This window comes from Microcaecilia unicolor, chromosome 4 (assembly GCF_901765095.1).
Source record: "Microcaecilia unicolor chromosome 4, aMicUni1.1, whole genome shotgun sequence".
In the NCBI taxonomy this organism is placed as follows: Eukaryota; Metazoa; Chordata; class Amphibia; order Gymnophiona; family Siphonopidae; genus Microcaecilia; species Microcaecilia unicolor.
In genome coordinates, this window is record NC_044034.1 from 349,711,158 (window position 1) to 349,726,644 (window position 15,487).

Below are 15,487 nucleotides of genomic sequence, written 5' to 3' on the forward strand. Positions count from 1 at the left end.
CTCTCCCACCCAAATAAACAAATTAAAAAAACATTTTTTTCCAGCCTCTATGCCAGCCTCAAATGTCATACCCAGCTCCATCACAGCACTATGCAGGTCCCTGGAGCAATTTTTAGTGGGTACTACAGTGCGCTTCAGGCAGGCAGACCCAGGCCCATCCCCCCCCCCCTACCTGTTACACTTGGTAAATGGGAGCCCTCCAAAACCCACCCGAAACCCACTGTACCCACATCTAGGTGCCCCCCGTTACCCTTTAAGGGCTATGGTAGTGTTGTACAGTTGTGGGTAGTGGGTTTTAGGGGGGGTTGGGGGGCTCAGCACCCAAGGTAAGGGAGCTATGCACCTGGGAGTAATTTGTGAAGTCCACTGCAGTGCCCCCTAGGGTGCCCGGTTGGTGTCTTGGCATGTGAGAGGGGACCAGTGTACTATGAATGCTGGCTCCTCCCATGACCAAATGGCTTGGATTTGGTCATTTTTGAGATGGACGTCCTCAGTTTTCTTTATCGGTGAAAACTGAGACCGCCCATCTCTAAGGTCAACCTAAATGTCAAGATGGTCGATTGGCCATCCCCAACCGTATTATTGAAACGAAAGATGGACGCCCATCTTGTTTCAATAATGCAGGATGCCCCGCCCCTTCACCGGGGCATCCTTAGAGATGGGCGCCCTTAAAGATGGGCGCCCAGTTCAATTATGCCCCTCTATGGCGCCTATATTTTATAGAATACATCTAAAGTTCCATGTGGTTTACAGAATATGGTGAGTGCCCATCCGCGTGACTAAATTTAGTCACGGGCAGGTACATCAAGTAAAGCAGTGTAAAAGCCGACTACTAAATTAGATGTGGAGCAGGTGTTTTCTATAAGAATGCGCACAGATTTTAGAAACGGCCACGACCCGCTCATGGCCATGCCCCCTTTTCAACCGTGCGACTTAGAATTTATGCACAGCAAATTACAGAATAAGACATAAGCATCGCCACACTGGGACAGACCAAAGGTCCATCTAGCCCAGCACCCTGTCTCCGACAGTGGCCAATCCAGGTCACAATCAGCCGACAAGATCCACGGAGCAAAGCATTTTGTACTGCTTGTCCCAGGAATAGTGGATTTTCCCCTACGTCCATTTAATAACATTCTATGGCCTTTCCCTTCAGGAAGCCGTCCAACCCTTTCTTAAACTCTGCTAAGCTAACCGCCTTAACCACATTCTCCGGCAATGAATTCCAGAGTCGAATTACGCGCTGAGTAAAGAAAAAGTTTCTCTTATTTGTTTTAAACTTACTGCACTCCAGCTTCATCGCGTGCCCCCTTGTCGTAGTATTGTTAGAAAGCGTAAACAGACGCTACACATCTATCTGTTCCACTCCACTCATTATTTTATATACCTCTATCATATCACCCCTCAGCCGCCTTTTCTCCAAGCTGAAGAGCCCCAACCGCTTTAGCCTTTCCTGATAGGAAAGTCGTCCCAACCCCTTAAATTTGTCGCCCTTCTCTGCACCTTTTCTAATTCCACTATATCTTTTTTGAGGTGCAGCGACCAGAATTGAACACAATACTCTAGGTGCGGTCGCACCATGGACCGATACAGTGGATACACTTAGGGGCCCTTTTACTAAGCTGTGTAGGTGCCTCCGCTCACCCAATGTGCGTCAATTTGGAGTTACTGCCCGGCTACCGTGTAGCCCATGCAGTAGTTTCATTTTTGACGTGAGTCTGCTACTCGTGCCAGAAAATATACTTTATTTTCTGGCGCGCTGTGAAAATCGGGCGGTAAACTCCAACTTAACGCACATAGGCGATTACCGCACAGTTAACATTAGCCATCTCTCTCTTCTTCAATCTGATCAAATTTCTGCCGCACGACTTATATTCCGCCAGTGTCGCTATGCTCATATTAGCCCTCTCCTCAAGTTACTTCACTGGCTCCCTATCCGTTTCCGCATACAGTTCAAACTCCTCTTATTGACCTATAAGTGCATTTACTCTGCAGCTCCTCAGTACCTCACCACTCTCATCTCTCCCTACACTCTTCCCCGGGAACTCCGTTCACTGGGTAAATCTCTCTTATCTGCACCCTTCTCCTCCACCGCTAACTCCAGACTCAGTTCCTTTTATCTTGCTGCACCATATACCTGGAATAGTCTTCCTGGGCCGGTATGACAAGCTCCATCTCTGGCCGTCTTCAAATCTAGGCTAAAAGCCCACCTTAGTTATTCCCTTATCTCTTATTTGTCCTGTTTGTCTATCCTAATTAGATTGTAAGCTCTATCAAGCAGGGACTGTCTCTTCATGTTCAAGTGTACAGCGCTGCGTACGTCTAGTAGCGCTATAGAAATGATAAGTAGTAGTAGTAGTTCACGTGAGAGGCCTTACCGCTAAGTCAATGGCTGGCGGTAAGGTCTCAGACCCAAAATGGACATGCGCCAATTTTTATTTTGCCGCACATCCATTTTCCAGCGCAGCTTAGTAAAAGGACCCCTCAGGGAAGTCTAATTATATGGCATTGCCTACTTTTCATAGTCACATATATTGATTAAAAGGGTGAGCTTTAAATACTAGAATCTCCTGAGGAAAGACTTGCAGATCAGTATGAAAAAGGGACCCTAAGTAGTCTGGGACTGATGTGATCATAAAATTGTTCAACATCTGGAAACACAGGAGACCAGAAGGGAAAGGGTGAGCACAGAGGGTGCTTGAACAGCAACGATCCTATCCTTCTTTCTGAAGAGGGCACTAATAAGTACATAAGTAATGCCATACTGGGAAAAGACCAAGGGTCCATCGAGCCCAGCATCCTGTCCACGACAGCGGCCAATCCAGGCCAAGGGCACCTGGCAAGCTTCCCAAACGTACAAACATTCTATACATGTTATTCCTGGAATTGTGGATTTTTCCCAAATCCATTTAGTAGCGGTTTATGGACTTGTCCTTTAGGAAACCGTCTAACCCCTTTTTAAACTCTGCCAAGCTAAAGTTGTTGGTTTTGGTACTTTAATATCGTTTCAAAGACTGGAAAACTTGTTTTCTTTTCTGCTTTGGGAGGGACGGCCTCACCTGTGCATTAGGAATGTACACCCATTTGAAATGACATGGAAAATTTCAACAATATTGCTCCAATCACAAACAAACAAACAAAAAAATCCCAGACCAAAACCAAAATTCCTATATATGTGACATGAGAAAAATAATCAAAATCAAAGTTTTGGGGCTGCACACTATTTTGCATACAGACTAATATTTCTCCAGAAATGCTGGTGTGGACTAAGCGATAGAGAACGCTGAGGCTAGGGGAGGAAGGGTGCCACAGTGCAAGTACATAAGAACATAAGAGTAGCCATACTGGGTCAGATCAATATTCCATCTAGCCCAGTATCCTGTTTTCCAAACAGTGGCCAAGCCAGGTCATAAGTACCTGGCAGAAACCCAAATAATGGCAACATTCCAAGTAGAACCCCAATGAATCCAAAAGAGTGACAAGATTCCATGCACGGCTACCACACCTCTCTACATGCAGAATCTCAAAGAGTAACAACATTCCATGTAGAACCCCAAAGAATAGCAAGATTCTGGAATCCCTAAGAGTGACAAGATTCCTTGCAGAATCTCAGAGTAGCAACATTCCATACTACAAATCCCAGGGCAAACAGTTGCTTCCCATGTCTGTCTCAATAGCAGACTATGGACTTTTCCTCCAGGAATTTGTCCAAACCTTTTTTAAACCCAGGTACGTTGACCGCTGTTACCACATCTTCCAGCAAAGATTTCCAGAGCTTAACTATTCGTTGAGTGCTAAAGTATTTCCTCCTATTTGTTTTAAAAGTATTTCCATGTAACTTCCTCGAGTGTCCCCTAGTCTCTGTACTTTTGGAACAAGTAAAAAATTGATTTACTTCTACTTGTTCTACACCGCTCAGGATTTTGTAGACCTCAATCATATCTCCCCTCATCCGTCTCTTTTCCAAGCTGAAGAGCCCTAACCTCTTTAGCCTTTCTTCATACAAGAGGAGTTCCATCCCCTTTATCGTTTTAGTCGCTTTTCTTTGAACCTTTTCTAATTCCGCTATATCTTTCTTGAGAAACGGCGACCAGAACTGAACGCAATACTCAAGGTGCGGACGCACCATGGAGAGATACAAAGGCATTATAGTATTTTTGGTCTTATTCACCATCCCTTTCCTAATAATTCCTAGCATCCTCTTTGCTTTTTTGGCCACCACCACACACTGAGCAGACAATTTCAGTGTATTATCTAGCCAGAATGATTCCATGCTGCTATCTGTGTCGTGTGGAATGTATATAATCAATAATAATCATATTATAATGCAAGATTGCCACCTGTCAACTACAGAAGGCTGTGCTGCTTGGAACTGCCCATATCCTGGGTCGATACCTCTGAATATCCTAGTTTTTGGGAAGGCCTCAGCATTTAGAGTGTCAAACCCAGCTAAGAGCATCTGGCAGGCTGTGCAAAACCATCACAATAATAGCGATAAGAATAATTTTCATTTTTTGCTCGACTGACACCTAAAATATAACATCCAAGACATTACAGTTATTGAAAAGAGCCATGATTGGTTTATAGACAAACAGAACTGTGGAAAATTTGGAAAAGGAATCAGGAATGATACTGACTGTCACTGGGACACTCTGTGCCATACCAGAAGACTCAAAAGAAATGTGAACTGTGTAAAACTTCTCTTACTGACCTACAAGTGCATTCACTCTACCGCTCCCCAGTACCTCTCCGCTCTTGTTTCTCCCTATGCCCCCCCTCGGGTACTCTGTTCTGTGGATAAATCTCTCCTGTCTGTCCCCTTCTCCTCTACTGCTAATTCCAGACTCTGTTCCTTTTATCTCGCTGCACCTCACGCCTGGAATAGACTTCCCGAGCCTGTACGTCTAGCCCTGTCTTTGACCATTTTCAAGTCTAGGCTAAAAGCCCACCTCTTTAACGCTGCTTTTGACACCTAACCACTACTCACTTGCCCTGTACCCTTTTATCCCCACCTCTTTAATTCCCTTACCTCTTAGTTGTTCTGTCTGATTGCCTGTCATATTTAGATTGTGAGCTCTTTGAGCAGGGACTGTCTTTTCGTGTATGGTGTACAGCACTGCGTATGCCTTGTAGCACTATAGAAGTGATAAGTAGTAGTAGTAGTAATGTAGAAGCCTGCCCTTGCAGATCAGCAATGCAGCCACGCAGGCTTCTGTTTCTGTGAGTCTGACGTCAGACTCACAGAAACAGAAGCCTGCGCGACCATGTTGCTGATCTGCAAGGGTAGGCTTCTACATGGAATGTTGCTAGTGGAGGAGTAGCCTAGTGGTTAGTGCAGTGGAACACGGAGTGTTGCTATTACTTGAGATTCTACATGGAATGTTGCTACTATTGGAGATTCTGTTGCTACTATTTGAGATTCCACATGGAATGTTGCTATTCCACTAGCAACATTCCATTTTTAGATTGTGAGCTCTTTGAGCAGGGATTGTCTTTTTGTGTATGATGTACAGCGCTGCGTATGCCTTGTAGCGCTATAGAAGTGATAAGTAATAGTAGTAGTAGTAATGTAGAAGCCTGCCATTGCAGATCAGCAATGTGGCTGCGCAGGTTTCTGTTGCTGTGAGTCGTGCAGGACGTCAGACTCACAGAAATAGAAGCCTGCGCGGCTGCGTTGCTGATCTGCAACGGCAGGCTTCTACATGGAATGTTGCTAGTGGAGGAGTAGCCTAGTGGTTAGTGCAGTGGAACACGGAGTGTTGCTATTACTTGAGATTCTACATGGAATGTTGCTACTATTGGAGATTCTGTTGCTACTATTTGAGATTCCACATGGAATGTTGCTATTCCACTAGCAACATTCCATTTTTAGATTGTGAGCTCTTTGAGCAGGGATTGTCTTTTTGTGTATGATGTACAGTGCTGCGTATGCCTTGTAGCGCTATAGAAGTGATAAGTAATAGTAGTAGTAGTAATGTAGAAGCCTGCCATTGCAGATCAGCAATGTGGCTGCGCAGGTTTCTGTTGCTGTGAGTCGTGCAGGACGTCAGACTCACAGAAATAGAAGCCTGCGCGGCTGCGTTGCTGATCTGCAACGGCAGGCTTCTACATGGAATGTTGCTAGTGGAGGAGTAGCCTAGTGGTTAGTGCAGTGGAACACGGAGTGTTGCTATTACTTGAGATTCTACATGGAATGTTGCTACTATTGGAGATTCTGTTGCTACTATTTGAGATTCCACATGGAATGTTGCTATTCCACTAGCAACATTCCATTTTTAGATTGTGAGCTCTTTGAGCAGGGATTGTCTTTTTGTGTATGATGTACAGTGCTGCGTATGCCTTGTAGCGCTATAGAAGTGATAAGTAATAGTAGTAGTAGTAATGTAGAAGCCTGCCATTGCAGATCAGCAATGTGGCTGCGCAGGTTTCTGTTGCTGTGAGTCGTGCAGGACGTCAGACTCACAGAAATAGAAGCCTGCGCGGCTGCGTTGCTGATCTGCAACGGCAGGCTTCTACATGGAATGTTGCTAGTGGAGGAGTAGCCTAGTGGTTAGTGCAGTGGAACACGGAGTGTTGCTATTACTTGAGATTCTACATGGAATGTTGCTACTATTGGAGATTCTGTTGCTACTATTTGAGATTCCACATGGAATGTTGCTATTCCACTAGCAACATTCCATTTTTAGATTGTGAGCTCTTTGAGCAGGGATTGTCTTTTTGTGTATGATGTACAGCGCTGCGTATGCCTTGTAGCGCTATAGAAGTGATAAGTAATAGTAGTAGTAGTAATGTAGAAGCCTGCCATTGCAGATCAGCAATGTGGCTGCGCAGGTTTCTGTTGCTGTGAGTCGTGCAGGACGTCAGACTCACAGAAATAGAAGCCTGCGCGGCTGCGTTGCTGATCTGCAACGGCAGGCTTCTACATGGAATGTTGCTAGTGGAGGAGTAGCCTAGTGGTTAGTGCAGTGGAACACGGAGTGTTGCTATTACTTGAGATTCTACATGGAATGTTGCTACTATTGGAGATTCTGTTGCTACTATTTGAGATTCCACATGGAATGTTGCTATTCCACTAGCAACATTCCATTTTTAGATTGTGAGCTCTTTGAGCAGGGATTGTCTTTTTGTGTATGATGTACAGTGCTGCGTATGCCTTGTAGCGCTATAGAAGTGATAAGTAATAGTAGTAGTAGTAATGTAGAAGCCTGCCATTGCAGATCAGCAATGTGGCTGCGCAGGTTTCTGTTGCTGTGAGTCGTGCAGGACGTCAGACTCACAGAAATAGAAGCCTGCGCGGCTGCGTTGCTGATCTGCAACGGCAGGCTTCTACATGGAATGTTGCTAGTGGAGGAGTAGCCTAGTGGTTAGTGCAGTGGAACACGGAGTGTTGCTATTACTTGAGATTCTACATGGAATGTTGCTACTATTGGAGATTCTGTTGCTACTATTTGAGATTCCACATGGAATGTTGCTATTCCACTAGCAACATTCCATTTTTAGATTGTGAGCTCTTTGAGCAGGGATTGTCTTTTTGTGTATGATGTACAGTGCTGCGTATGCCTTGTAGCGCTATAGAAGTGATAAGTAATAGTAGTAGTAGTAATGTAGAAGCCTGCCATTGCAGATCAGCAATGTGGCTGCGCAGGTTTCTGTTGCTGTGAGTCGTGCAGGACGTCAGACTCACAGAAATAGAAGCCTGCGCGGCTGCGTTGCTGATCTGCAAGGGTAGGCTTCTACATGGAATGTTGCTAGTGGAGGAGTAGCCTAGTGGTTAGTGCAGTGGAACACGGAGTGTTGCTATTACTTGAGATTCTACATGGAATGTTGCTACTATTGGAGATTCTGTTGCTACTATTTGAGATTCCACATGGAATGTTGCTATTCCACTAGCAACATTCCATTTTTAGATTGTGAGCTCTTTGAGCAGGGATTGTCTTTTTGTGTATGATGTACAGTGCTGCGTATGCCTTGTAGCGCTATAGAAGTGATAAGTAATAGTAGTAGTAGTAATGTAGAAGCCTGCCATTGCAGATCAGCAATGTGGCTGCGCAGGTTTCTGTTGCTGTGAGTCGTGCAGGACGTCAGACTCACAGAAATAGAAGCCTGCGCGGCTGCGTTGCTGATCTGCAACGGCAGGCTTCTACATGGAATGTTGCTAGTGGAGGAGTAGCCTAGTGGTTAGTGCAGTGGAACACGGAGTGTTGCTATTACTTGAGATTCTACATGGAATGTTGCTACTATTGGAGATTCTGTTGCTACTATTTGAGATTCCACATGGAATGTTGCTATTCCACTAGCAACATTCCATTTTTAGATTGTGAGCTCTTTGAGCAGGGATTGTCTTTTTGTGTATGATGTACAGCGCTGCGTATGCCTTGTAGCGCTATAGAAGTGATAAGTAATAGTAGTAGTAGTAATGTAGAAGCCTGCCATTGCAGATCAGCAATGTGGCTGCGCAGGTTTCTGTTGCTGTGAGTCGTGCAGGACGTCAGACTCACAGAAATAGAAGCCTGCGCGGCTGCGTTGCTGATCTGCAACGGCAGGCTTCTACATGGAATGTTGCTAGTGGAGGAGTAGCCTAGTGGTTAGTGCAGTGGAACACGGAGTGTTGCTATTACTTGAGATTCTACATGGAATGTTGCTACTATTGGAGATTCTGTTGCTACTATTTGAGATTCCACATGGAATGTTGCTATTCCACTAGCAACATTCCATTTTTAGATTGTGAGCTCTTTGAGCAGGGATTGTCTTTTTGTGTATGATGTACAGTGCTGCGTATGCCTTGTAGCGCTATAGAAGTGATAAGTAATAGTAGTAGTAGTAATGTAGAAGCCTGCCATTGCAGATCAGCAATGTGGCTGCGCAGGTTTCTGTTGCTGTGAGTCGTGCAGGACGTCAGACTCACAGAAATAGAAGCCTGCGCGGCTGCGTTGCTGATCTGCAACGGCAGGCTTCTACATGGAATGTTGCTAGTGGAGGAGTAGCCTAGTGGTTAGTGCAGTGGAACACGGAGTGTTGCTATTACTTGAGATTCTACATGGAATGTTGCTACTATTGGAGATTCTGTTGCTACTATTTGAGATTCCACATGGAATGTTGCTATTCCACTAGCAACATTCCATTTTTAGATTGTGAGCTCTTTGAGCAGGGATTGTCTTTTTGTGTATGATGTACAGTGCTGCGTATGCCTTGTAGCGCTATAGAAGTGATAAGTAATAGTAGTAGTAGTAATGTAGAAGCCTGCCATTGCAGATCAGCAATGTGGCTGCGCAGGTTTCTGTTGCTGTGAGTCGTGCAGGACGTCAGACTCACAGAAATAGAAGCCTGCGCGGCTGCGTTGCTGATCTGCAACGGCAGGCTTCTACATGGAATGTTGCTAGTGGAGGAGTAGCCTAGTGGTTAGTGCAGTGGAACACGGAGTGTTGCTATTACTTGAGATTCTACATGGAATGTTGCTACTATTGGAGATTCTGTTGCTACTATTTGAGATTCCACATGGAATGTTGCTATTCCACTAGCAACATTCCATTTTTAGATTGTGAGCTCTTTGAGCAGGGATTGTCTTTTTGTGTATGATGTACAGTGCTGCGTATGCCTTGTAGCGCTATAGAAGTGATAAGTAATAGTAGTAGTAGTAATGTAGAAGCCTGCCATTGCAGATCAGCAATGTGGCTGCGCAGGTTTCTGTTGCTGTGAGTCGTGCAGGACGTCAGACTCACAGAAATAGAAGCCTGCGCGGCTGCGTTGCTGATCTGCAACGGCAGGCTTCTACATGGAATGTTGCTAGTGGAGGAGTAGCCTAGTGGTTAGTGCAGTGGAACACGGAGTGTTGCTATTACTTGAGATTCTACATGGAATGTTGCTACTATTGGAGATTCTGTTGCTACTATTTGAGATTCCACATGGAATGTTGCTATTCCACTAGCAACATTCCATTTTTAGATTGTGAGCTCTTTGAGCAGGGACTGTCTTTTCGTGTATGATGTACAGCGCTGCGTATGCCTTGTAGCGCTACAGAAGTGATAAGTAGTAGTAGTAAAATGTGAAATAATTATAGCAGCCCAGTTACAGAGAACAGCATCGTCGAGTACCTCAAACATTATCAGGCATACATTCATAATTCCCCATGCCCTTGCGTAGGGCTCCGATCATGATGAAGGGAACCAGCCAACACTGGCTGTGACACACTATCAGTGAATTGTAGATCGTCATCATCATCATCATTATCAAAGAAACAGAGATAAATGAAAGCAAACAAAGACCATCTGCCCACCCATACCATTTATTTGGGGTTACCATATGGCTCCAGAAAAAGGAGGACAGATTGAGCCAGTCTGGGTTTTACTTCCATTGCTTTCAATGTGTCCGAGGGAATCTTGCCCCCCCCCCCGACCCCCCTCTCGGTGGCCCTGGTTCTATTATTAGGTTTTACTTTGCTGTTCTCAAGTTTACCTCATTTATTTATATTTATGTTTATTTTACTATTGTTATGCTGCTAAGAAAATTGTATGTTAAACTGGACCTGCTGTACACAGCCTTGGGTTGAATCTCTTCGCAAAGGCGGTTAATAAATCCCAATAAATACATAAATAAATATAACAAAATAGGCAAGAAACGGAACTGACACACAACATCCACATTTACTTCTGACAACCATAATAGCAAAGAACCCCTTAGATCAGAGGTTCCCAAACCTGTGGCACCCCAGCCGCTCAGGTTTTCAGGATATCCACAATGAATATTCATGAGAGAGATTTGCATGTAGTGGAGGTAGAGCATGCAGATCTCCCTTATGGATATTCATTGTGGATATCCCGAAAACCTGACTGGCTGTGGTGCCTCCAGGACCAGGTTAGGGACCCTCTGCTCTACCCCCTAGATTAGAAATTAAAAACTAATTTAAAGCAGTACGTTTTCAGAAAGCTCTTACATTTCCATTTTTATTATATGCAGTACCCAGGCTTTCCATGGAAAAGCAGATTACAAATGCCAACTTAAATCAGTCTTCATAGCTATTACATTTACAAGGGGCTTTGAAGCCAAGCTCTTCATAAACACAATTCCATCATAACTTTAGTACTTAAGTGTGCATAATGATATAAAGAGTCATATAGGGCTAGTTTCTAGTCCTGAAAGGCTCCGCTCAACACAAGACTATCTCTACTTCAGGAAACAGGTGAAAGCTTGAATTAACCCACTTCCGCAAACTATTGAAAACTCACCTCTTCGAGAAAAGCTATGGCAAGAATCAAAACATATGAAGTCCTTACGCACTAACAGAGATAGGGCAATACACTCTCTTCTGATTTCTCTTCCCCTTAATCTCACCACACTTAAAACCCTACCCACAGATGGAACTGTTATACCCTAATGTTCTCTCGCCATTGTTTTATTGCCGATCACTTCCCCATTGTTACATTCTACTGTTCCATTCCCAAACTATGTTTGACTTTGACTTGTTTTCCCAAAACATGTATGACTTCGACTGTCTTCCCATAACTCTTCTCAATATAACCCATAACCATATTGTAACCAATGTAATTCCATGACTCACAATGTATTGTAAGCCACACTGAACCCGCAAATAGGTGGGAAAATGTGGGATACAAATGCAATAAATAAATAAATAAATAAATAAGCCTTTAATGGAAGAAGTAACTAACGTTAGTTTCACTCACACACACACAAGGATTGACTCGGGCTGCACATACTGCAGCGGGACAAGTTTATCCACTCCTACCCTAGCTGAGATAATATTTAACCATGTCTCTGACCTCACTTGCAACTTTCTTCAAATCAGTCACCTTACTTTCTAATTCTTCCTACTTTCTTACTCATCTTACTCAACTATGGAACGCATTACCAAAAAGCCGTGAAAACAACTTATGATCACCTAAACTTCCGCAAAACATTAAAAACTAACCTGTTCGAAAAGGCATACCCTACCGACCCAACTTAAATGCCTGTACCCTGCAACACAACGAAACCAAAGCTCGTAATGGGCATATAATAACTCTTCCTCTCTACGATTCCCTAATGTGTCTGTACACACGAACCTTATTCTACCACAACATTACTGTATTTGTTCATACCGGAATTGGCGAACGCCTTTACGGTACTATATAAGCCACATTGAGCCTGCAAATAGGTGGGAAAATGTGGGATACAAGTGTAACAAATAAAGAAATAAATCTATATGTTACAACTTTGCCTTACCCTTCACTACCAATTATAATGTTCTAGTACATATTGTGTTGTCATTGCAAGTAGTATACCATGCCATACTTTGTATTGTTTTTGAATATTTTTACTGCTGTAATTGTCTATTGCTCGTTTGACCTATTCTTACTGTACACCGCCTTGAGTGGATTCCTTCAAAATGGCGGTAAATAAATAAATTCTAATAAATAAATAAATAATATATATGGCACCTAGGAGTTAGGCATGGTTTATAGAATATGCCTAGTGGCCATGCCTGTGCCTAACTCTAGGGGTCCTTTTACGAAGCCGCAGCAAAAGGGGGCCTGTGTTGGCATCGGTGCATGTTTTTGACAAGCACCAAGGCCCCCTTTTACAGCAGCAGGTAAAAGGCAGGTCTTTAATTTTTTTCAAGAAATGGCCGTGCGGCAAGTGAAGCACTTGCCGTGCAACCATTTTGGGGGGGAGTACTTACCGCCACTCATTGAGGTGACAGTAAGGGCTCCCGCTCTAACCAGATGGTAACTGGGCAGCACGCGGCACCGCCCGATTACCGCCATGTACACACTGGCGCTACAAAAAATTGCAATTTTTTTTGCAGCATCGGAAATGGCGCATGCTGGGGAAGGGAACTATCGCAGGGCTGCTTCAGTAGCCTGCCGGCCCTCCCCTTTTTAGCAAGCGGTAAGCCCACATTGGGCTTACTGTCGCTTCGTAAAAGGGTCCCTGGGCACATCCATTTATGCCAAGGAAAACCTGGTGTAAATACTGGCGCCCAAGTTAGGCCACAGAGCAGGTCTATTCTATAACACGGAACGTAACTTTGTGGAACACCCACGATCCGCCCATTCCACTGTCATGGCCACATTCACTTTGTGGCTGCACGCATTAGAACTTACACGCACCAACGTGTCAACAATTGATTATTAAGCGGCAATTACTGGCGCTGATTGGCTCCTTAAGAAAATTACATTAAGATAATTAACTCTCTATACTTGACTACCAAAGCCTACTCTACCACGAATGAACTTTAACGCAATACCACTTTATCTCTTATTCCGAATATGAATTCTTTATACTTGATTGCTTAATCTACCAGGTCACTCATGACCTTTAAGGTAATACCACTTGTACCTCTCACTCCGGAAACGGCGATCGCCATGACAGAACAATGTAAGCCACGTTGAGCCTGCAAATAGGTGGGAAAATGTGGGATACAAATGCAGGCAAAAGGGGGAAAAAAAACTCCGCTCAACTTTGGAAATACAGCAAAAAACAGCGGGTATAATTAAACAATTTGCAGGATAGTGAACAAATAATGGAAGGGGGGGGGGGGAGGACCTCAGACTGGTGACAAACAGCCTAATCAATAAGATTGCTTATACACAGTCACCGTATTTCAATCGTAGGTCCCTCACCAACCTCCTCCCTCGGTGTTCAAATAGTGTACAATTTATCATTGTTTCTCAATGCAAAAATAATAAATCCACAATCCAGGACATTAAGAGCAAAGCTACTTATCTTATCGCAGCTTCAAACTAGGGCCTCCCCAACGGACCCGTTTCGCCAAATGGGGCCTTCGTCAAGGGAAGGATGCCCTGCGTTAAAGTACTGCTCAAGTACCAAGTGGTATAATATCAGCTTGGGATTTATTAACCGCCTTTATGAAGAGATTCACCCCAAGGCAGTGTACAGCAGGTCCAGTTTAACATACAATTTTGTTAGCAGCGTAACAATAGTAAAATAAACAGAAATATAAATAAATGCGGTAAACTTGATGGCAGGACAGGCAAGCTGATATTACCACTTGCTACTTTAGATTGTAAGCTCTCTTGAGCAGGGACTGTCCTTCCCCATGTTTAAACTTGTACAGCGCTGCGTAACCCTGGCAGCGCTATAGAAATGCTAAGTAGTAGTAGTAAGTAATACTTGAGCAGTACTTTATCGCAGGGCGTCCTTCCCCTGACGAAGCCCCATTTGGCGAAACGGCTCCGTTGGGGAGGCCCTAGTTTGAAGCTGCCATAAGATAAGTAGCTTTGCTCTTAATGTCCTGGATTGTGGATTTATTATTTTTGCATTGAGAAACAATGATAAATTGTACACTATTTGAACACCGAGGGAGGAGGTTGGTGAGGGACCTATGATTGAATTACGGTGACTGTGTATAAGCAATCTTATTGATTAGGCTGTTTGTCACCAGTCTGAGGTCCTTCCCCCTCCCCCCCTTCCATTATTTGTTCAGTATCCTGCAAAATGTTTAATTATACCTGCTGTTTTTTGGTTTTTTTGCTGGATACAAATGCAACAAATAAATAAATACATTGAGCACACGCATGTAGAATACAACCAGATTTGTGTGCGTAATTCCACTTGCGCTATGCAGAATCCGGGGGAATAATGCATACATAAGCAACATCATAAAAACTCCCCAAAACACAGAAAACAGAAAATAGTATATGGCCTAATATCGATACGTATAAATAATTCAAGCCTTCACTACAGTCGCATCAACTAGCAGAAAACTTACTCTAGAAACTCCGGCCATGGTAGGTACAAAGACTTGTCGAGTTTCTCATCTAAGCTTTGGCCAGTCGTAAGCACAGACCACCAAGACCCAAGAAGAAACCCCCCCTGCAGGACTAAACGACTGACTTTGGGGGAAAAAACCCTGTCCAGATTTGCAGCGAGGAAGTAACGTGGTTGTCATCCTTCCCGGGGAAACAGAGCAGCGGCCAGACGGATCGCTCACGCACTGATGCAGAAACGTCTAAAGGGGGCTGATGGAACTTGAAGCGCTGCTGCAGCGCTATATTGGCCAGATCTGCTGTGCCTTTAGGGGGAAAAGCTTTCGCGCATCTGGCCCCAATTTAGTCTACTATCTGCTTTCCTGTGGGGGCCAACCACGTTACCCCGGAGCAAGGACCGAGACGCCGGAGAGACTTACCGAGTGCGCGGAGGAGATCCGGGCTGGCTGGGCAGGGTGGAGGGTGGATGCTGTGGTCGCCAGTCCCGCTGAGCGTGTGGGTGATGTGTGTGAGTGAAGGCTGGTGGTGTGTGTGTACTCTGTGGCTGCGGGAATGGAGGGAGATGCACTGACTCATTGCTCTGGGAATGGGCTCAGCCCAGAGTCATAGTGAAAAGACTCAATGAGTCTCTTTTCCTTTCTCCAATCATGGATCAGTGCAACCTAAACGAGCCTGGCTCCAGCTTCCACTACGGAGGGATTAGACGCACATCAAGCCAGGCTAGACACTCCTCAGACCGTACATCACGTGTGTGTGTGTCGGCC

At 44.4% G+C, this 15,487-nt stretch overlaps 1 protein-coding gene across 2 annotated transcripts in view; it reads right to left on the reverse strand.

Annotated features, from left to right (window-relative positions):
- The window catches only part of ERG (ETS transcription factor ERG), a 405,992-nt gene extending 390,778 nt beyond the window's left edge, over positions 1 to 15,214 (reverse strand). For both annotated transcript variants that reach the window (XM_030202231.1, XM_030202229.1), the window contains exon 1: positions 15,143 to 15,214. The gene's annotated coding sequence lies outside the window, so the exon portion shown is untranslated. The remainder of the gene's footprint in view (positions 1 to 15,142) is intronic.
- Positions 15,215 to 15,487: the final 273 nt, after the last annotated feature.